At 42.4% G+C, this 24,036-nt stretch overlaps 1 long non-coding RNA gene across 1 annotated transcript in view; it reads left to right on the top strand.

Moving 5' to 3' along the window:
- Positions 1-7,803, top strand: part of LOC116751977 — a 28,230-nt gene extending 20,427 nt beyond the window's left edge. Inside the window, exon 4 of the long non-coding RNA XR_004349383.1 lies at positions 7,793-7,803. This is a non-coding gene — a long non-coding RNA (uncharacterized LOC116751977). The remainder of the gene's footprint in view (positions 1-7,792) is intronic.
- The last annotated feature ends 16,233 nt before the right edge of the window (positions 7,804-24,036 follow it).

Here is a 24,036-nt window from a genome sequence, read left to right as displayed (position 1 = left end):
ACATAACTTAGATACCACTTACTAATCCTTAGAGCCCGAGAGGAGGCTACGAAAGACTTAAAAAGAAACAAAAACATGAAAAAAGAAATACATGAAGAATAATAAACTGAATATTATTTTACATTCCATAAATTCAATTTACATTCCATATATATTCAATTATATGAATACTTTCAAAACAGGAAATTTTGGCAGTGAGGACAAATATAAAGTAATTGTGAGGATTTTTTTTAGGTTGGAAAGATAATCAGCAATATCTTTAAAATTATTTTACACTATGATATATGGGTAAAGAGAAGAAATGGGGATATGGAAAATCATTCAATTGATACAACTTTTTCTGTTAAACCATGCAAGTGGCAAATGTTTTACCAAAAACTGTTAAAATTTAAAAAATCACAGAAGTAAGAGTATACTGGAAGGAAGGAGGCAGGCAAAACTATGTTACAGATTGAAAATTGTTCCTTAAAAATAACCATTCTGAGTTCTCCAAGACTGCCCCGGGAATACGCTTCCCAAAGAAAATAAGATAAAACACTTTTGACTTCTTGTCAGTGTCTCACCCAGTGGCAAGTCCTTGAAATTAGTGCGTACATTTCCTCCGGAAAGGCAGAGGGGACTGTGGGACGGATGTATCGACCGCCAGCTTACTGCTGCAGATCTCTGTCAGGAATACCAAATCCACCGTGGGGCGAAAGGAATCAGCAGCTTCTTTTAATGCTGCTTGACATGTAAATTGGTCCTCTGCAAAGTGTGGTTTGCTCCTTAGTTATTTGATCTTTCAAACAAAAATTGAGTCCTGGGTAATTTTCCTACTTTATTAGCTAAAAATGCCTTTCCTTAATCGATACTATAGACAAAACCTCATACCCACTAAACCCAGGGCAATGATGAGGCTAATAGACTCCCATCGAGACAGACCTTCCGTCTGGTGGTCTCCCCTCCCTCCTCCCAGTGTCCCTCCCAGGTGTGCAAGCATCCTGACATCCTCCAATGCCTGCAGACTTTGTAGCAGGAGCTCCCCCAACTGCCTGTTATGAAGCAGAACTCCATTCCACGGCCTTTACTGCTCAAAGACTCAGGTTCCCTAGGGATCTTTTTAGTAGCTCCCAAATGCCCACCTTGAATTCATCCGATACATCAGAATCACCTGGGGCAGGGGTATTATACATTCTCAGATTCAACCTCAGACCCACTGAGTAAAATCTCTCAAACTAGTTGGCAAGAATCCATATTTTAACTATTTTATTGGGTAAATCTCATCAGCACCAGATTTCAGAACTTTTCAGCTAGGTGAGAGCTAGCAAATTGGGTATAATAACAACAATACCAAATTCTCCACAGCGTTTACAGTGTGCAAAATGACTTAACCTGCATTTTGCCACTGAATCCGCATCACGGCTGGCCTTATGAGATAACTATAACATTAGGTGCCTACCTGTATTGCTTACTTACAGGCATTCTCAGGAGGTAGGTTCTATTAGGGTCCTTATTCTAGACTCTAGATGAGGAACAAAGCCTTTTAAAAATGATGTAGCTGTTCAAGACCAGAGTTGGGCAGTGAGTCAAGGTTTGATTCCAAACCCTCTAACTCCCAACCTTCCCACCACAAAACACTGTCTTGCAAATTTCTGAGGTGGACAGAGCCAGGCCTTACCTTTCAGAGTGAGGAAATTTAAATTCAGAAGGTCTAAGACAGCATCAGGATCCAGCTCATTTCTGAGTATCTGCTGCTTAATTACCTTGACAACACTATTCTTCAGAGGCAGATTTAATGTACTTTTCATTGTTTGTAAAGATGTTCCTGAAGGGCCTTCATTTGGAAGTACTTTTCAAGCACTACAAACAGGTTTAAACTGATGCAGCCATAATCTTCATAGGTTTTTATTAAAGCAACTTTTCAACTGAATGAGATATAGACAAAGGGAAGGATTTCTCTGTAGCCATAGAAGATAGACTCAAAAGAAGATGAAATTCCCATGACCATGGTAAGCTAACCGTGGTAGATTTTATTTTCTCAAAAAGCCACAGTAGGGCTTCCCTGGTGGCGCAGTGGTTGAGAGTCCGCCTGCCGATGCAGGGGACACGGGTTCGTGCCCCAGTCTGGGAAGATCCCACATGCCGTGGAACAGCTGGGCCCGTGAGCCATGGCCACTGAGCCTGCGCATCCGGAGCCTGTGCTCCGCAACGGGAGGGGCCACAACAGTGAGAGGCCTGCGTACCCCAAAAAAAAAAAACAAAAAAAAAAAAAAAAAAAGCTACAGTAGCGTTTCCAGTCTCACTTGCTTTCCCAAGACCTTGTTACTCACCCAAGAGGTGGGGTCTGTGTCCCCTCCCCTTGAGTCCGGGCAGGTTTTTGGGTGCTCCCATCCATAGAATACGGCATAAGCGATGCTAAGTGACTTCCGAGGCTGAGTCATCTAAAAAGGATACAGCTTCTGCCTGGCTCTGTCTTTTAGGACACTTGTGTGGACACAGTGAGGAAGCCCAAGTTAGCCCATGTGAGAGGACTGATGCTCCAGCCAACAGCCAGCTTTCACCTCCAAAAGGTAAGTGAACAACCCTTCCAGCCTTCAAGCTTGATAGTGAGCTTTTCAAATAAGGTCCCAGCCTTGCTGTACCCTGTCCAAATTCCTGTCCCACAAAATGCATGCTCATAACAATTTGTTGTTTGTTTGACACCACTAAGTTTTGATATAATGTGCCACACAATCATGGTAAGTGGAACTCTGACCATAGCCAGCTCCATTTTTAGGCTCAGCTAACATTCAGTGAAATGTTCTAGAGAAAAAATTCATCCAAACTGAGGTGAAGCAACTTATCAGTACTTGTAAACTGTTCCACCCAAAGTTCCCCAGAAAGAAGTGAACAGATCCCCCATGAAATTGGATTTCTCCTATACCTTTTTCTTTTTTATCATCAGATTAAGTCTGTTCTCTAGGAAGGTGTGCCCTATTTCCCCTTTGCCCTCACCTTGGGAGGCTGTACAGGGGTCCCCTTACCTCTGCTTAAGAAGCATGGATTTGAGTATTACCCCTCCCAGACCTATTCTCATTTTAATATCAGAAAGAGCCATAGACGGAAGGAAGGAATCCTAAGTTCAGAGTGTAATGTCTGTGACGGGAAGGCACGGAAGGGCAAGTGAATTGTTCACATTTCTGAAAAGTCATGTGAAGGAGGTTGACACCCACTTTGCTCCAGGGTAAAGCACAGGTTCAACCAGGTCTGATGGCTTATGATAAGGAGCAAAAGGTCAATTACCTAATTTCTCTTGATTGGCTAATCTGTATTGTTCAGAATGAAACCTTTCTGATAGAGCAAGACCCCATAATGATTTGAAGACTCGAACACCATATTTCACACTTTCTAAGTTTGGCAAGAAACATTCTTGGTATCACTGTGTATACTGAGGATGTGGCATCACTGTACATATGGAGGATATAAAAGACCTAGTTGTACATTAGAAGTATGGTGTGGTGTGGTCTTTCTAACTGAGTTGGGTTTTCTAGACATAACCACATCACCAACTTGCTGTGTGACCTTAGAAGGTCATATTACTTCTCTGGTTCTTACCTATTCAGCAAAACTAGGCAGTTGGAATAATATGGCTCTCTAAGTCTATCAGTCTATGATTCCAGAACTCAGACTTGGCCTTCACCCAAGCCACACAAAGACTGCCCTGGTTCCAGAGAGGTCCACCATCAGAAAACTCTCCTTTTTCTTTATGTCAGGAATGAACTATCTTTCACTACAACATTTAGGGTGTGTTTGCCTACAAATAAAATCTAAATCAAAGTGTCTTTAAATATCTATTTTATAACATCTCAGAAGTAGGATGGGCTCCAAGGCAGGTTGATACAGTGGCTTAACAATGTCATCAAGACCCAGGGTCTTCTGAGCTTTGCTGTTTATTCCCTCTATAGGCAGGTAGCCAGATAGCTTTGGTGGAAACAAGCATCACATCCAGACAAAAATGGCACGAGGAAGAAGAGAGAATATCTCCTTCTGGGACTTTCTCTCAGGTGAGAGAAACCTTTCCCAGAATGATACCCCCAGCCCCTAGCTAGCAGCAGCAGAGAACTTCTTATGTCTCATCAACCACAACTGGTTTATGTGCTCCACCTTGAACCCATTACCAGCCAGGAGAATGAGGGTCCCCTAGTTGGCTTAGGCTAAGCATTTGAGTGAGATGGATATTGAAAGTCAATTAAATGTCCACTATGTTCCCCTCCAACTCTGCTTCAGTCTCTCCTAAAATGAGCACTGGCTGTCCCATCTCTCCTCTCCTGTCAAAGAGCAGTAGACAGGTGATACCAAACTGTTGTGGTACACAATGGCTCTCAATGCTGGGTACCCAGTAGAATCACCTGGGAAGTGCTTTTAAACATACCAAACGTTGACCTCACCCCCAGATCAATGAAAATGGTATCTCTGAGGGTGGGAGCAAATCCTGGTTTGTCCAGGATTATAGCAGTTTAGAGATGGTACCAAATCTCCTGACTCCTGTTTTAACATTCCTTCCATTCCTGGCTTCCCCTCTTGTTTATTCCATGCAATTCTATATAGCATATATAAGTGATTTGACTAATAAAGGACATTCTACAAATCTTCCTTTCTATGAGAACAACAAAGTTCGTGTTTATATCAACACTTTCCTCCCCTAACTCTTTTTAGATTTCTTCAGAAATACCTGAAGAAAAAGACTGACCTGATTCTGACTTGCATTTCATAGCCCCTACTGCAGTCTTGCAATAAATGCATATTTTATAACAGACTTCAGCAGATAGGTCATGTTTTACAGTAATCTGACGTATTATGAATGCCTAGATTTACCAATTTGCAGTCAAACATTTTAAAAGGTATTCATTCCTCAGTGTGTTTTAAAATGGGCCTCAGTAACACTCAACTCTGAACCACTGTAGGACAAAGAAGCTACAGAGTCCCGTCCCCAATACCTCCTCATTGCGACAAAAGAAAAAAAGCACATAAAACCTTAATTTCACTCTGACATCAAAGACAGAGTTTTAAAAAGTCAACAAAGTTCTGCCCACACACTCTATATTTTTAAGTTGTTTATTTCAACTTCTATTTGTTATCTTACCGTGAAAGAGGCATAGTTCGCATAAACTAAAAATGTTGAAAAGAAAGGGAATATTATTCTCTTTAAATGAAAGTGGAAAGAACTTGGCTAAACTGGAAAGGATAATATAAATAATATGAGAATAAATTGGGGCAAAGGGATGCTATTTCATCCTTCTAGAAACCGCACCAAGCCAAGAACCCCTTCTGTGAGTGGAAGAAGTTGTAAAAAAGAAAGGACAAACTACCTCTCACTCAAGCTCGCCCAAAACCAAGGTGGGAGGAAATAGCATAGCTAAGGAAAAAGCCTACTAAATATTTCATGAGCCAAGTTTATAAAACCATTTCTATCTTTACAGTTTTATACCTTCCTGCCTTTCACTTTTCTCTCTTCCTTTCCTCCCTGAAGGAAACATTCTGGCTCAGTCACACAGCTTTAACTCTCATGCTCCAGAGCAGCTGGTCCCCACTTCTACAGCTGCCTGCTTGACATTTCCTCAGCCCCTCAGACACAACTTTTCCTATTAGCCAACTCCTCAATCCAGCTCTTCCTCCTGATACTTAAAGTTTCTCTCTGGTGTAACAATATCCTCTGGTCACCAGGCTTGAAACCATTAATTCCCCCACACCCACGTCTTCCTTAACCCTAATGTCTGGATTTCCTCACTTCTCCCAGTGCTATCAGCCTAGGGTGGGATCAGAGCAGGAACATTGGGTGCATGTCTGCAGGAGCGAGCCTGGCTGCATCCCCATCCAGTGTCCCTAGTTCCCAGATTTATGAACATTAGGAAGTTTGTTTTATTTCTCTATCTATCTATCTATCTATCTATTTTTGGCTGTGTTGGCTCTTCATTGCTGCGCATGGGCTTTCTCTAGTTGTGGCGAGTGGGGGCTACTCTTCATGGCAGTGCGTGGGCCACTCATTGTGGTGGCTTCTCTTGTTGCAGAGCCTGGGCTCTAGCTGCACGGGCTTCAGTAGTTGTGGCACGTGGGCTCAGTAGTTGTGGCGCACAGGCTTAGTTGCTCCGCGGCATGTGGGATCTTCCTGGAGCAGGGATCAAACCCGTGTCCCCTGCATTGGCAGGTGGATTCTTAACCACTGTGTCGCCAGGGAAGCCCCATCAGGAAGTTTTTTAACCTCTCTGTGGGTCAGCTTCCTCATCTGCAAAGGACAGGTGGTAATACTACTACTTACCTCAACGGGTTGTTGTGAGAATGAAATCAAATAAAACACAGAGCACTAGAAGAGTCAACAATAAGTATTTGCTGCCCTTTAAATGTAAGCTTTATCACTGCACACCTGTACCTCTGTACCATTCTCCCAGCTGAGCTGACTCCTTAATTCTTCTCCATAGCAACTTCCACACATTGCAAAGATGAACCGTGCTAATCCCACTCAGCTGCTCCAACGTTGTCAGTGGCCCTCAGATGATGAAGCAGCTTGATTCGTCCTCCATCAGCAGCATCCACAGTAGGTCCAGAGCCTGCGTTTCCAGCCACACATCCTTCCAACAGCATCTGAGGACCCTGTGCTCCAGCTCCGTCTAACCACAGCCCGTTCCTCCTTAGACTGCGGCCCCTTCTCTCTGCTTTTCTCACTCTCCTCCATCTACCTGGCATTTTTCTTCTTGACCCGTCAAATCCTTTGACTCTGAAATATCTCAAACAAATAAAAAATAGAATAATAAACTTAACCCCACCCAATGCTATCAATTCTAAATATTTTGTCACAGGTACTTTACATCTCTTTAAAGAGATCACACGTTACAGATGTATCTGAAGCCCCCATGTATCTGCTCCTGAGCCTGTGGCCCTCACAACCTCCCCAGAGGTAACAGATGTCCTGGAACTGGTGCTTGTGATTTCCTTACACCCTTAAAACACTATTATTTATCAAGAACAAGAAAAGTCTAAGATACTGTCACCGCAAAGAGGAGCCTAAGAAGACATGACTATATGTAACGTGATATCCTAGATAAATCCTGAAGCAGGAAAAGTACATTAGGGAAAAACAAAGAAATCTCAGTAAACCAGGGACTTCAGTTAATAATAATGCATCCGCAACCAACCATTCATTATTTGTGACAAATGTACCACATTATGTAAGATGTTAATAATAGGGGAAACTGGGTATAGTTATATGGGAGCTAGCTGTATTGTTCTCATAATTTTTTTGTAAATCTAAGTTTATTCTACCATAAAAAGATTATCTTAAAAATATTATTACCACCATTGACAGCATGTAGCATTATTCTAAATGTTCTATAGGTTTTCCAGCTTGTATAAATGATAGCATACTATACATTTCATTATATAACTAGATTTTTTCAGTGGTTAGTTGCCAATGCACCACCCCAATTCTATTCTCTGTTCTTCTCTGCAGCTGTCCCAAAAAAAGTGACCTCCATGGATTGCATCCTTGGGCTTCCTTGCTCTCTGCTGCTGGTTGGATTTGTCCATTGGAAAGCAACAGCAGGAGATTGTAGAGTGGCAGAAGAGAAAGTGTGAAATGATGGGCAGAATAATAACCCCCCAAAGGTGTCCATGTACTATTCCTCGGGACCTGTGAGTATGTTACTTTATATGGCAAAGGGGACAGATGTGGTTAGTTAAGGATCTTGATATGAGAAGATTATCTTGGATTCTCTAGATGAGTGCAATGTAACTACAAGGGTCCTTATAAGAGGTAGGCAGAGGGGTCAGAGAGAGCGAGAGATTGGAAGATAGCTACACTTCTGGCCTTGAAGATGGAAGAAAGGACCACAGGTCAAGGAATGCAGGCGGTTTCTAGAAGCTGAAAAAAGGCAAGAGAATATAGTGTCCTCTAGAACTTCTAGCAAGAATGCAGTCCTGCTGATGCCTTGATTTTAGCCTGGTAAAACCCAATTTGGATGTCTGACCTCCATAATCATTAACATAATAAATGTTAAGTTTTATGCCATTTTGTCATAACAGATATAGGAGTCTCATACGTGTAAGATATTCATCCCCTCTGCTATCTCCCTGTCTAGGTGCATTTCTGTCAGTGTCTTCATTTTTGACAATAACTCCCTTCCAGCAGCCTCTCTTTCATGGCTTCATCTCTAACTAGGTTCCATTAACCCCAATCCCTCCCTTTTAACACTTGAAGTCTAGACCTGGTGAAAATTTCCCTTTGTTACTAGTTCCCAAGTATTTTACCAACCCTCTGATTCCATTTACTCATCCACACCTCTGAATATAGTCTCTTCATTCAATTATCTTCAGTTAAATGCCATCAAACATCAGAGTACCATGTTTTCTAATGGGACCCTGGCACATATACTCTTTTCTCTCATTACCAATATTTTTATGATATACCCATGTTGTTACATGTAGCACTACTTCATTTAATTTAATAGGTATATAGAATTCTATTGCATGAAACACCATCTTTTATCAATTCTCCTGTAGATGGAAATTTAGAGAGATTTCAGTTTTACTCATTACATTTTCCTGTGTATGTATCCTTATATATAAAAGTTACATTTTCTTTAAGGTGTATAATTGTAGGTAGAATTACAGATTGTTGACTACAGGTAATTTTCAATTTTACTACCTATGACCAATTGGCTCTCCTATGTCATCTTTTAAATATATATCTTTTAAGTATCTAAAGATACTTGTCATCTTTTAAGTACCTATCAACATCCTGCCCATTTTTCAAGGCCCAGCTTGAATTCCAACTTCTCAGTGCGGCCCTCCTTGACTCTCCCAGCTGTAATCTCCTCTAGATTCCCATAACACCTTTTTGGGTACCATTCATATGGCACCTACCATCTCCAAATTGTTGCCCAATTATGTATGTGTGTACCTCATCTCTCCTAAAAGCAGGAATTATGCCGCTTTCTGCAGAAGATTACATTTGTAACCTCAACAATAACTATCAGCACATCTTTTTCCTAACTAGTTTTTCTTCTTGACTTCTCTCCTTCTATGAATGACATCAAAATTCTCCTAGCCATGAAATACTGAGGGTTCAGGCATCTTAAATTTTTTCTGACCCTTTCTCTGCTAAGTTATTATTTGCTAAAGACTGTAGCACCTATGACTGGTGACCATGAATCCATAGCTTTTAAATCCAGCCCTTCATTCCATTTTCATTGTTGCTTCCTTGGTCTAGGTCTCATCTACTTGTCATTAGGATATCTGGGATGGCTCTGTACTGACACCCAGCTCCACCCAAGATAATGAATTCTCCTTTCAAAGCATCTTATGGTAGCATCCCTTTCCAACTCATACATCCTCAGGGCTCAGAACTGACTCTGGAGCTCTCTCCCAGATATTCAAAGTCAACAGAATTGAAGACAGATAGACAGCAAAGCAATAATAGTAGAGGACTTCAATACCCCACTTTCAACAATGGATAGACCATCCAGACAGAAATCAATAAGTAAATAATGGACTTGAACTACACTTTATACCAAATGGACCTAATAGACATATATAGACTATTCCACCCAACAGCACTATATACCTGCTTCTCAAATACCACACAGAATATTCTGCAGGATAGATAATATGTTAGTTCATAAAATACATCCTAACAAATTTAAGAAGATTGAAATAATATCAAATATCTTTTCCAAACACAATAGTATGAAACTAGAAATAAATAACAGGAGGAGAGTAGGAAAATTCACCAAAATGTGGAAATTAAACAACACACTCCTGAACAACCAGTGGGTCATCGAAGTAATAAAAAGTGAAATTTTAAAAAGATCTTGAGATATCAAAAATGGAAATATAATATACCAAACTTATGGGATGCAGCAAAAGCAGTTCTAAGGCAAAAGTTTAGTGATAAATGCCTACATTAAGAGGAAAGAAAGAGGGGGACCTTGAAGATGGCGGAAGAGTAAGACGCGGAGATCGCCTTCCTCCCCACGGATACACCAGAAATACATCCACACGTGGAACAACTCCTACAGAACTCCTACTGAAGGCTGGCAGAAGACCTCAGACCTCCCAAAAGGCAAGAAACTCCCCACGTAACTGGGTAGGGCAAAAGAAAAAACAGAGACAAAAGAATAAGGACGGCACCTGCACCAGTGGGAGGGAGCTGTGAAGGAGGAAAAGTTTCCACACACTAGGAAGCCCCTCCGCGGGCGGAGACTGCGGGAGGCAGAGGGGGGAGTATCGGGACCGCGGAGTAGTGCACAGCGACGGGTGCGGAGGGCAAAGCGGGGAGATTCCTGCACAGACGATCGGTGCTGACCGGCACTCACCAGCCCGAGTGGCTTGTCTGCTCACCCGCCGGGGCGGGCGGGGCTGCGAGCTGAGGCTCGGGTTTTGGTTTTGGACGGAGCTCAGGGAGAGGACTGGGGTTGGCGGCTTGAACATAGCCTGAAGGGGTTAGTGCACCACGACTAGCCGGGAGGGAGTTCGGGGAAAAGCCTGCACCGGCCGAAGAGGCAAGAGACTTTTTCTTCCCTCTTTGTTTCCTGGTGCGCGAGGAGAGGGGTTTAAGAGCGCTGCTTAAAGGAACTCCAGAGACGGGCGCGAGCCGCGGCTAAAAGCGCGAACCCCAGAGACGGGCGCGAGCCGCGGCTGAGGGCGCGAGCCCCCGAGACGGGCGCGAGCCGCGGCTGAAAGCGCAAACCCCAGAGACGGGCGCGAGCCGCGGCTGAGGGCGCGAGCCCCCGAGACGGGCGCGAGCCGCGGCTGAAAGCACAAACCCCAGAGACGGGCGCGAGCCGCGGCTAAAACCGCGGACCCCAGAGACGGGCGCGAGCCGCGGCTAAAACCGCGGACCCCAGAGACGGGCGGGAGACGCTAAGGCTGCTGCTGCCGCCACCATGGGGCCTGTGTGCGAGCACAGGTCACTCTCCACACCCCTCTTCCGCGGAGCCTGTGCAGCCCGCCACTGCCAGGTTCCCGGGATCCAGGGACAACTTCCCCGGGAGTACGCACGGCGGGTCTCAGGCTGGTGCAACGTCACGCCGGCCTCTGCCGCAACGTCACGCTGCCTCTGCCGCCCGCAGGCCGGCCCCGCACGCAGTGCCCCTCCTTCCCCCATCCCCCAACCCCCGGCCTGAGTGAGCCGGAGGCCCCGAATCAGCGGCTCCTTTAACCCCGTCCTGTCTGAGCGAAAAAACAGACGCCCTCCAGCGACCTACACGCAGAGGCAGGGCCAAATCCAAAGCTGAGCTCCTGAGAGCTGTGAAAACAAAGAAGAGAAAGGGAAATCTCTCCCAGCAGCCACAGAAGCAGCGGATTAAAGCTCCACAATCAACTTGATATACCCTGCATCTGTGGAATACCTGAATAGATAAGGAATGATCCCAAATTGAAGAGGGGGAATTTAGGAGCGAGATCTATGATTTTTTTCCCTTTTCCTCTTTTTGTGAAGGTGTACGTGTATGCTCCTGTGTGACATCTAGTCTGTATACTCTAGCTTCCACCATTTGTCCTAGGGCTATATCCGTCCATGACTTTTTTTAAAAAATTCTTTTTCTTAATAATTAAGTTTAATTGTAATAACTTTATTATACTTTACCTTCGTTCTTTCTTTCTTTCCTTCCTTCCCTCCCTCCTTTAGACAACGAATCACCCCAAATTGAGGAGGTGGTCTCAGGGAGCAGGATTTATGATTTTTCCCCCTTTACCTCTTTTTGTGAAGGTGTATGTGTATGCTTCTGTGAAAGATTTTCTCTGTATAGCTTTGCTTCCAACATTTGTCCTAAGGTTCTATCCGTCCCTTTTTTTTTCTAAATATTTTTTAATTCAATAACTATATTATACTTTATTTTATTTTTACTGTATCATCTTTCTTTCTGTCTTTTTTTCCTTCTTTCCCTCCTTCCTTCCTTCCTCCCTCCCTCCCCCCCTCCCTCCTTTCTTTCCTTCTTTGCTTCTTTCTTCCTTCCTTCCTTTCCTCCTTTCCTTCTTTCTTTCCTCATACTTCTACTAATTCTCTCTACTTTTTCTCCCTTTTATTCTGAGCCGTGTGGATGAAAGGCTCTTGGTGCTCCAGCCAGGAGTCAGGGCTCTGCCTCTGAGGTAGGAGAGCCAACTTCAGGACACTGGTCAACAAGAGACCTCCCAGCTCCACATAATATTAAACAGCGGAAATCTCCCAGAGACCTCCATCTTAACACCAGCACCCAGCTTCACTCAACGACCAGCAAGCCACAGTGCTGGACAACCTATGCCAAACAACTAGCAAAACAGGAACACAACCCCACCCATTAGCAGAGAGGCTGCCTAAAATCATAATAAGGCCACAGACACCCCAAAACACACCACCAGACGTGAACCTGCCCACTAGAGAGACAAGATCCAGCCTCATCCAGCACAACACAGGCACTAGTCCCCTCCACCAGGAAGCCTACACAACCCACTGAAACAACCTTAGCCACTGGAGACAGACATCAAAAACAACGGGAACTACGAACCTGCAGCCTGCAAAAAGGAGACCCCAAACACAGTAAGATAAGCAAAATGAGAAGACAGAAAAACACACAGCAGATGAAGGAGCAAGATAAAAACCCACCAGACCTAACAAATGAAGAGGAAATAGGCAATCTACCTGAAAAAGAATTCAGAATAATGATAGTAAGGATGATCCGAAATCTTGGAAGTAGAATGGACAAAATGCAAGAAACAGTTAACAAGGACCTACAAGAACTAAAGATGAAACAAGCAACGATGAACAATGCAATAAATGAAATTAAAATCACTCTAGATAGGATCAATAGCAGAATAACTGAGGCAGAAGAACGGATAAGTGACCTGGAAGATAAAGTAGTGAAAATAACTACTGCAGAGCAGAATAAAGAAAAAAGAATGAAAAGAACTGAGGACAGTCTCAGAGACCTCTGGGACAACATGAAACGCACCAACATTCGAATTATAGGGGTTCCAGAAGAAGAAGAAAGAAAGAAAGGGACTGAGAAAATATTTGAAGAGATTATAGTTGAAAACTTCCCTAATATGGGAAAGGAAATAGTTAATCAAGTCCAGGAAGCACAGAGGGTCCCATACAGGATAAATACAAGGAGAAACACGCCAAGACACATATTAATCAAACTGTCAAAAATTAAATACAAAGAAAGCATATTAAAAGCAGCAAGGGAAAAACAACAAATAACACACAAGGGAATCCCCATAAGGTTAACAGCTGATCTCTCAGCAGAAACCCTACAAGCCAGAAGGGAGTGGCAGGACATACTGAAAGTGATGAAGGAGAATAGCCTGAAACCAAGACTACTCTACCCAGCAAGGATCTCATTCACATTTGATGGAGAAATTAAAACCTTTACAGACAAGCAAAAGCTGAGAGAGTTCAGCACCACCAAACCAGCTTTACAACAAATGCTAAAGGAACTTCTCTAGACACGAAACACAAGAGAAGGAAATGACCTATAGTAGCGAACCCAAAACAGTATATAAAATGGAAATAGGAACATACATATCAATAATTACCTTAAATGTAAATGGACTAAATGCTCCCACCAAAAGACACAGATTGGCTGAATGGATACAAAAACAAGACCCTTATATATGCTGTCTACAAGAGACCCACTTCAGAACTAGAGACACATACAGACTGAAAGTAAGGGGATGGAAAAAGATATTCCATGCAAATGGAAACCAAAAGAAAGCTGGAGTAGCAATTCTCATATCAGACAAAATAGACTTTAAAATAAGGACTATTAAAAGGGACAAAGAAGGACACTACATAATGATCAAGGGATCGATCCAAGAAGAAGATATAACAATTGTAAATATTTATGCACCCAACATAGGAGCACCTCAATACATAAGGCAAATACTAACAACCATAAAAGGGGAGATCAACAGTAACACATTCATAGTAGGGGACTTTAACACCCCACTTTCACCCATGGACAGATCATCCAAAATGAAAATAAATAAGGAAACACAAGCTTTAAATGATACATTAAACAAGATGGACTTAATTGATATTTATAGGACACTCCATCCAAAAACAACAGAATACACATTTTTCTCAAGTGCTCATGGAACATTCTCCAGGATAGATCATATCTTGGGTCACAAATCAAGCCTTGGTAAATTTAAGAAAACTGAAATTGTATCAAGTATCTTTTCCGACCACAACGCCATGAGACTAGATATCAATTACAGGAAAAGATCTGTAAAAAATACAAACACATGGAGGCTAAACAATACACTACTTAATAATGAAGTGATCACTGAAGAAATCAAGGAGGAAATAAAAAAATACCTAGAAACAAATGACAATGGAGACACAACGACCCAAAACCTATGGGATGCAGCAAAAGCAGTTCTTAGAGGGAAGTTTATAGCAATACAAGCCCACCTTAAGAAGCAGGAAACATCTCGAATAAACAACCTAACCTTGCACCTCAAGCAATTAGAGAAAGAAGAACAAAAAAACCCCAAAGCTAGCAGAAGGAAAGAAATCATAAAAATCAGATCAGAAATAAATGAAAAAGAAATGAAGGAAACAATAGCAAAGATCAATAAAACTAAAAGCTGGTTCTTTGAGAAGATAAACAAAATAGATAAACCACTAGCCAGACTCATCAAGAAAAAAAGGGAGAAGACTCAAATCAATAGAATTAGAAATGAAAAAGGAGAAGTAACAACTGACACTGCAGAAATAAAAAAATCATGAGAGATTACTACAAGCAACTCTATGCCAATAAAATGGACAATCTGGAAGAAATGGACAAATTCTTAGAAATGCACAACCTGCCAAGACTGAATCAGGAAGAAATAGAAAATATGAACAGACCAATCACAAGCACTGAAATTGAAACTGTGATTAAAAACCTTCCAACAAACAAAAGCCCAGGACCAGATGGCTTCACAGGTGAATTCTATCAAACGTTTAGAGAAGAGCTAACACCTATCCTTCTCAAACTCTTCCAAAATATAGCAGAGGGAGGAACACTCCCAAATTCCTTCTACGAAGCCACCATCACCTTGATACCAAAACCAGACAAGGATGTCACAAAGAAAGAAAACTACAGGCCAATATCACTGATGAACATAGATGCAAAAATCCTCAACAAAATACTAGCAAACAGAATCCAACAGCACATTAAAAGGATCATACACCATGATCAAGTGGGGTTTATTCCAGGAATGCAAGGATTCTTCAATATACGCAAATCTATCAATGTGATAAACTATATTAACAAATTGAAGGAGAAAAACCATATGATCATCTCAATAGATGCAGAGAAAGCTTTCGACAAAATTCAACACCCATTTATGATAAAAACCCTCCAGAAAGTAGGCATAGAGGGAACTTTCCTAAACATAATAAAAGCCATATATGACAAGCCCACAGCAAACATCATCCTCAATGGTGAAAAACTGAAAGCATTTCCACTAAGATCAGGAACAAGACAAGGTTGCCCACTCTCACCACTCTTATTCAACATAGTTTTGGAAGTTTTAGCCACAGCAATCAGAGAAGAAAAGGAAATAAAAGGAATCCAAATCGGAAAAGAAGAAGTAAAGCTGTCACTGTTTGCAGATGACATGATACTATACATAGAGAATCCTAAAGATGCTACCAGAAAACTACTAGAGCTAATCAATGAATTTGGTAAAGTAGCAGGATACAAAATTAATGCACAGAAATCTATGGCATTCCTATATACTAATGATGAAAAATCTGAAAGTGAAATCAAGAAAACACTCCCATTTACCATTGCAACAAAAAGAATAAAATATCTAGGAATAAACCTACCTAAGGATACGAAAGACCTGTATGCAGAAAATTATAAGACACTGATGAAAGAAATTAAAGATGATACAAATAGATGGAGAGATATACCATGTTCTTGGATGGGAAGAATCAACATTGTGAAAATGACTCTACTACCCAAAGCAATCTACAGATTCAATGCAATCCCTATCAAACTACCACTGGCATTTTTCACAGAACTAGAACAAAAAATTTCGCAATTTGTATGGAAACACAAAAGACCCCGAATAGCCAAAGCAATCTTGAGAACGAAAAAAGGAGCTGGAGGAATAAGGCTCCCTGACTTCAGACTATATTACAAAGCAACAGTAATCAAGACAGTATGGTACTGGCACAAAAACAGAAAGATAGATCAGTGGAACAGGATAGAAAGCCCAGAGATAAACCCACGCACATATGGACACCTTATCTTTGATAAAGGAGGCAGGAATGTACAGTGGAGAAAGGACAGCCTCTTCAATAAATGGTGCTGGGAAAACTGGACAGGTACATGTAAAAGTATGAGATTAGATCACTCCCTAACACCATACACAAAAATAAGCTCAAAATGGATTAAAGACCTAAATGTAAGGCCAGAAACTATCAAACTCTTAGAAGAAAACATAGGAAGAACACTCTATGACATAAATCACAGCAAGATCCTTTCTGACCCACCTCCTAGAGTAATGGAAATAAAAACAAAAATAAACAAATGGGACCTAATGAAACTTCAAAGCTTTTGCACAGCAAAGGAGACCATAACCAAGACCAAAAGACAACCCTCAGAATGGGAGAAAACATTTGCAAATGAAGCAACTGACAAAGGATTAATCTCCAAAATTTACAAGCAGCTCATGCAGCTCAATAACAAAAAACAAACAACCCCATCCAAAAATGGGCAGAAGACCTAAATAGACATTTCTCCAAAGAAGATATACAGAATGCCAACAAACACATGAAAGAATGCTCAACATCATTAATCATTAGAGAAATGCAAATCAAAACTACAATGAGATATCATCTCACACCAGTCAGAATGGCCATCATCAAAAAATCAAGAAACAATAAATGCTGGAGAGGGTGTGGAGAAAAGGGGACACTCTTGCACTGCTGGTGGAAATGTGAATTGGTTCAGCCACTGTGGAGAACAGTATGGAGGTTCCTTAAAAAACTACAAATAGAATTACCATATGACCCAGCAATCCCACTACTTGGCATATACCCTGAGAAAACCAAAATTCAAAGAGAGTCATGTACCAAAATGTTCATTGCAGCTCTATTTACAATAGCCAGGACATGGAAACAACCTAAGCGCCCATCATCGGATGAATGGATAAAGAAGATGTGGCACATATACACAATGGAATATTACTCAGCCTTAAAAAGAAATGAAATTGAGCTATTTGTAATGAGATGGATAGACCTAGAATCTGTCATACAGAGTGAAGTAAGTCAGAAAGAAAAAGACAAATACCGTATGCTAACACATATATATGGAATTTAAGGGAAAAAAATGTCATGAAGAACCTAGGGGTAAGATAGGAATAAAGACACAGACCTACTGGAGAACGGACTTAAGGATATGGGGAAGGGGAAGGGTGAGTTTTGACAGGGCGAGAGAGAGTCATGGACATATACACACTAACAAACGTAGTAAGGTAGATAGCTGGGGGGAAGCAGCCGCAAGGCACAGGGATATTAGCTCGGTGCTTTGTGACAGCCTGGAAGGGTGGGATGGGGAGAGTGGGAGGGAGGGAGACGCAAGAGGGAAGACATATGGGAACATATGTATATGTATAGCTGATTCACTTTGTTGTAAAGCAGAAACTAACACACCATTGTAAAGCAATTATACCCCAATAAAGATGTTTAAAAAAAAAAAAAAAAAAAAGAGGAAAGAAAGATCTCAAATAACAACCTAACTTTATGCCTTAAGGAACTAGAAAAAAAAGAACAAACTAAGCCCAAAGTTAGCAGAAGGAAAGAAATAACAGATTAAAGCAGAAATAAATGAAATAGAGATGAGAAAGACAACAGAAAAGATCAACGAAATTTAGTTGTTTTTTTGAAGAGATAAACAAAATTGACACAACTTTATTGAGACTAAGAAAAAAAAAGAGAGCAGACTCAAATAAAAGTATAAATGAAAGGGGAGACATTACAGCTGATACCACAAAAATACATAAGATCATAAGAGACTACTATGAACAATTATATAAATTAGATAACTTAGAAGAAATGGATAATATCCTAGAAACATGCACCATACCAAGACTGAACCATGGGGTAATAAATCTGAACAGACCAATAATGAACAAGGAGATCGAATCAGTAATAAAAAAAAATCACCCAACAAATAAATGCTCAGGACCAGATAGCCTCACTAGTGAATTCTGCAAAACATTCAAAGAATTAATACCAATACTTCTCAAACTCTTCCAAAAAACTGAAGAGGAAGAAACACTTGTAAACTCAATTTAATGAGGCCAGTATTACCCTGATACCAAAGTCAGACAAGGACACCATAAAAAAAGAAAACTATAGGTCAATATCGTTGATAAACATACACACAAATATCCTCAATAAAATACAAGCAACTGAATTAAAGAGCACATTAAAAGGATCAAATGGCATGCCCAAATGAAATTTATCCCTGGGATGCAAGGATGGTTCAACGTATGCAAATCAATAAATGTGATATACTACATTAACAGAATGAAGGATAAAAATCATTTGGTATTTTCAATAGATGCATAAAAAATATTTGACAAAGTTCAGTATGTTTTCATGATAAAAACTCTCAACAAATTAGATATAGAAAGAATGTACCTCAACATAATAAAGCTCATATGTGAAAAGCTCACAGCTAATATCATACTCAATGGTAAAAAGTAAAAAGCCTCTTCTTTAATATCAGGAACAAGAAAAGGATGCCCACTTTCCCCACTGCTATTCAGCACAGTACTGGAAGTCCTAGCCACGGGAATCAGGCAAGAATAAGAATTAGGGGCATCCAAACTGGAAAGGAAGAAGTGAAATCATTTCTGTTTGCTGGCAACAGCACCATGTGGCTTTCTATTTTGGGTCCCTTTCCCTCAACTTTGTAGAGAATATTTTTTATGATGGTGAGGCAGCCCCCACCTTTGATTTCCCTTCCTAGGTGTTGGATAGTCTCCATTTGGCCCTCCATGTCCAATCTTTACCTTTCTTCATCTGGCTCTGTGCCTGAAAGGCCAACCTCCAAGGACAGCATCGTGAGTTCCCTGGACTGCTAACTTCCAATTGTGTCCAGTTAATGGGAGGCACCAGCAGGAGATTGAAAAGTGGGGAGAGAGGAAGCAAGGTATTTATTTCCCCAACTCAGGTTCCCCTGGCAACCTGTGTCCGGTGCCAGGATACAGGTTGATAGTGGCTGCCTTCCTCTTTATGGAGCCACAACTGCTATAGCTACAGGTTTTACTACATTGCACTGATAGCTCCCTATCCTTTCAGGTCTGGACGTGGTAATGACTTCTGTTCTGTTGTTGGCCCTGGGGAACTTGGTTTTCCTTATTGCTGTCCCCACCTTTATAATTAGAGTAGTTTTTCATGAAACTCTTGAATCATCCCAGCTGAGAGTGCCAAGAATCTGACTAATATATTTGGTTTGGAGAATTCCCCACCCCTTAGGAGAAAGAGATAGCTTTTTTTTACAGAAGCCCAAAGCTCACTTTCCCAGCTTCCTTTGCAACTGGGGTAGAGGCATGTGACCCGAGCTCCACAAGTTGGGTGCATCCATGCAAGAACTTGAATCTGACACTGGGAAAGCAAAAGAATGAGCTGTGTGGAATCATTTTGGGAAGGAAACCTGCACACAAGACCCATTCCTGGCTGTCTAGGTTCAAAGCCTAGGTTTTCAACCCTTTCAAGGATTTCAACCAAGCCAGAGGTGGATTCTGTTGTTGGCAACTGAAAACCCTGAGTGATGACACCCTCTCCTGGACACCGGAACACTTGACGCCTGGCTGATTCTCATCTTCCAACCACAGTTTAAGTCTGACTTTATGCTTCCTGTTCCTGCACCAGAAAATGCTTCCTTCCTTTGATTCCAGTCATTAAAATTGATCTGCTATAACTTGACTTAAAAACTAATCCTTGTAAAAGCTGATCACTTGCAGATCAGGAAAAGAGAGCTGCTTACTACGTGCTCTGCAGGAGGCTCAGATCCAAATATCCTCCTCTTCCTCTCTTCAACCCAGGCCTGACCCTGCTCTTTAGTGATTTCAAGAAAAACTCTACTCCTGACTTCCTGCACTCACACTCTGTAAAGGTTAATCATGGACAGCCGCACGCATCTGAGCCTGGGCTTGGTTGCTTTTCAGAGGAGGCTGATTGTGACTCAAATTGAGAAAAAGGAGAATACTCCTTTTAAATAACATGGGTCACCTATATTACTACGAATATGCCGTGGGTTTCCATGGTACACAGATAACAGAAGAAAGTGTGTGGCCATGTGCATGCCAGTATTTTAACACAAGATTGGAAAATGTATCCTAATTTATTTTAGTTCATACGAACCACTCAGAGACTGGATGGGGCATTTCATTTTCACCTTGACATTCCTAATTGAGGATCCCAAGTCAGGCAGCCCATTTCACATAGGAATTTAGATAATAATGAGCTTAACTTATCCAGATCTAGAAGGTAGAGTATGTGGTACACGATTGTATGAACCAAATTATCAACACCTTTTAATCATGATGGCATTTTTTATATTTTTCCTCTCATAACCTACCAATACTTAATATTCCAACTAGTAGGAGGCTTAAAATTCATCTGGTTAAATTCCTCCATTTTACAGGTAAGGAAACTGGAATCCAGAAATGTTAAATGCTTGCCTGGGTCAACCCGTTGCTGAAAAGCAGAGCCAGATGCAACCCTGATTCTTTTTGGCTTCAAAACCAATGTCCTCTAAACCTCAGGAATCTAACTCTCCAAACAACAGGAAGACAGTAGCTTTCAAAAACCCAAAGATCTATTAAATTTGTCTACAGAACTTAGGATCTGTAAGGAAAAAAAGTAGGAATAATGTGTTATTTACATTTTAGGTATGAGGAAACTGAAGAATAGAAGATACTTTAAGCTTTAAATGCTTTTTGCTATGGTAGCAAAATTGAGCCCAGAACCTTGTTCAGGGAGCTTACCTTGTAAACTGAACCATCTTTTAATAGTAAATGAAGCTACAAGTTTGTCTAAAGTGATGATTATAAAGAAACCCAAGTGCTAGTTACAGAATCTGTTGAGTGCCCTTCTGTTGAAGGCCTAGAGACCGACGTGGTGACCCTGGCATTCTGGGCCCTATACACGGCTTAGGAAGAGAGAAGAGGGCAGTGTTGGGGCCTGGGCTCTAGAATATGGCTGTTCAAAGTCACCCCGCTCCACAACACATCTGCATGATCTTGACACATTAGGTAAATTCTCTGTGCCTCCATTTCCTCATTTGTAAAACAGGAGACAATTGTGAGAATGAATACATCTAGGTATTAAGTGTTCAAACAAGTTAGCAATAATCATTATCAAGAAAAAGAATTAAGAGATTTAAGAACTCCACAGTTGCCTTTGGAATTATGTATTTCTAAATTTGGTGGGTTGGAAATTAAAAGAACCTGCTCCAGACAGCCGCTAGAGGGCGCCCTCCGGTCAGACCGGAATGGTGCAGGCTGGTGGCCTGAGCAGCATTCTCACCGGAGACCAGAAAAACACGTGCCTGAGAGCGAACCAAAACCCTAAGGCTGAGACCCATGGGACCTGTAGATCAGATGGCCATCTTGAGTTGAGCTTTCTGTGGGAAGGTGGCTGGAATTTGTCACTGAATTGTCTCTTGTTTTCAAGTTGCCTGAAGCTGTAGTTCTTTACTGTTCTGGACTCAGTTGTGAAGAGTGTTACTGATAATACACTGAGATAGTTTAATATGAAGGAGTGTGTGTGTGTGTGTGTGTGTGTGTGTGTGTGTGTGTCTACTCTCAGAGAATAGTTGAATCACATTTACCACTTTATAATATCAACACGTCTCTGCATTCGTAAGAGGCACAGAAAAGGAGGGCATTTCTGGGAGCGTGCAAACACAGGGGAACTTCCCACCTTTTGTGTTTTGGAAGTTCAGGACCCGGGTCTGGGGCAGTGAGAGCAGTGCTCATCTCCAAACGGCACAGCACCTCAGAAAGGCGGAGTCTGCAGCCTGTATAGGTTCAGTTTAGGCAGAATATGTATGTTCTCGAAGGTGAGGCAAGAGAGCCCCCAGGACCAAGACTGAAGGGGGTGATCCCCCTGGCCCTGGTGTGCATCGTCCACCCCGCTCCGCCAGAGTCCACCTCCAAGCCCCTCCCAGACGCAGCGTCTGGTTTGGTAACCCCTCTCCTCCCCTTCTCCGATCCCCCCGGTGTCGGGAAAGATTCAGTCTTTTACTCCTCAGCTTGATTTCAGGACATCATTAACTCTTCCAGAAGCATTTCTGTTTTAACTCAGCTGTAATTTTTGACTTAAAATGCTTTCTGTATCCTGTCTGCTTTCTACTACCAACTCCCAGCATCTTAAAGTGATTCCAAGTGTTACCCAAGCCCAGAACAGCCCTCCCCATCAGATGGACGCTTCCTCCCAGGCAAGGCTCTTGTTGATTGCTTCTGTGGATTTCCAAGGGCGAAACTATGGGGAGTTTCTTCACTGAAGACTCTCCCCAGATATCCTGTTCTCCAGCACATCCTGTCACTGCCCTCCCGTCCTCAGCTGGCTTAATGCCGGTAGCAAACACTTCCGAATCGCGGGGTGGGCGCTGGGGGAGGTCACAGGTCCACTCCCAGTCAGTCTCCAAGCACTCAGCATCCTCTGACAGAGCCCGTCTGTTGCCAGCTTTCCCTGCGAGGGTTCAGGCCTTGCCGTGGGGATGAAGAGTCATCCCCAGGCCAACTGGCATTTTCCATTCTCTTATCCCAGGGCAGACCTTTGTTTTCTGGAGTGGCTGAACTATTTCCCTGCTGGCCTCATGTCCCAAGTCTTTGGCTTTTGGGTGCAAACACTGTCTGGGCAGCTGTTGGCCTGCTCAACTCGGTACTGGTCCTCTGGGCTCTGTGTCACTTGGCTGGGGCTGTGCCTTCCTGTGTGTCTTCCATCTCGTCTCCCCTGTTTACCCACTGGCGTCCAACCCTGGGTGGCCCCCACCTCCTCTTGCTGGACCCACAGACCTATCCAGCCTCTCTTTGACACAGAAAAATGAGTTTTTAAAAAGCCCATTAACGCTCTGACAAGGATTGCCCCCAAGTCACGAGTGTCCCTGATTAGGGGGCCTGCTCTCCAGTCACAGAGCCCCCTCCTCACACCCCTCCGTGGGGATTTGTAGCAGAAGCGTGTGGAGTAGAAATGCAGGGAGAAGGCAACCATCATCTTCCCCTGAGAGGTCCTCTGCCCGTAATGCTTTAAAAATATTGGAACCTGGGGCTTCCCTGGTGGCGCAGTGGTTGACAGTCCGCCTGCCGATTCAGGGGACACGGGTTCGTGCCCCGGTCCGGGAAGATCCCACATGCCACGGAGCGGCTGGGCCCGTGAGCCATGGCTGCTGAGCCTGCGTGTCCGGAGCCTGTGCTCCGCAACGGGAGAGGCCACAGCAGTGAGAGGCCCGCGTACCGAAAAAATACATATATATATTGGAACCTACAACTTCTTCTTGAGATGGGAGTATTGTTGGTTGGTAGGTTGGTTGGTTGTTTTTCAAACATACATCCTTTTCCCTCCTTCAAAAACCATACCACTCAGGCCCTGCCATCTTGGGTATGCCCCCCGAAGGTCAGCCAGCACTGGCTTTTGTTTCATTTGTCTGAAAATCCCTGCATCACCCACTGCCAACTCTACCCTCATTCCTGGCCCCTCTGGGATGTACACATCTGGAGACCAGGTCACCAGCAGGGTTGGGATAGAAGAAAAATAAGCTTCTTTTTAACCCTGGTTTAACTAGCTTTGAAAAAAACAAAAACAAACACTGAGCAAAGTGGACATTATCATTTTTGCCTCAAGTAGCAGTTTATTGTCATGGATATCAGGGCATCCAGAGCATATAATTTTGTCAGCCTGTTAACCACAGTTTTAGTAAATGAGGTAAAATCGTTGCATATTAAAAAAAAGTATGAGATATTCTCCTAGGTAGCCCTACCATCCAGTGTTCCCTCTTTTCTTCTCAGAAAAGCTACAGTGACTCACGTCTG

Source organism: Phocoena sinus, chromosome 3 (assembly GCF_008692025.1).
Source record: "Phocoena sinus isolate mPhoSin1 chromosome 3, mPhoSin1.pri, whole genome shotgun sequence".
NCBI classification, from domain to species: Eukaryota; Metazoa; Chordata; class Mammalia; order Artiodactyla; family Phocoenidae; genus Phocoena; species Phocoena sinus.
The sequence above is the reverse complement of the archived record's forward strand: the minus strand, read 5'-3'. Positions and strand labels throughout refer to the sequence as shown.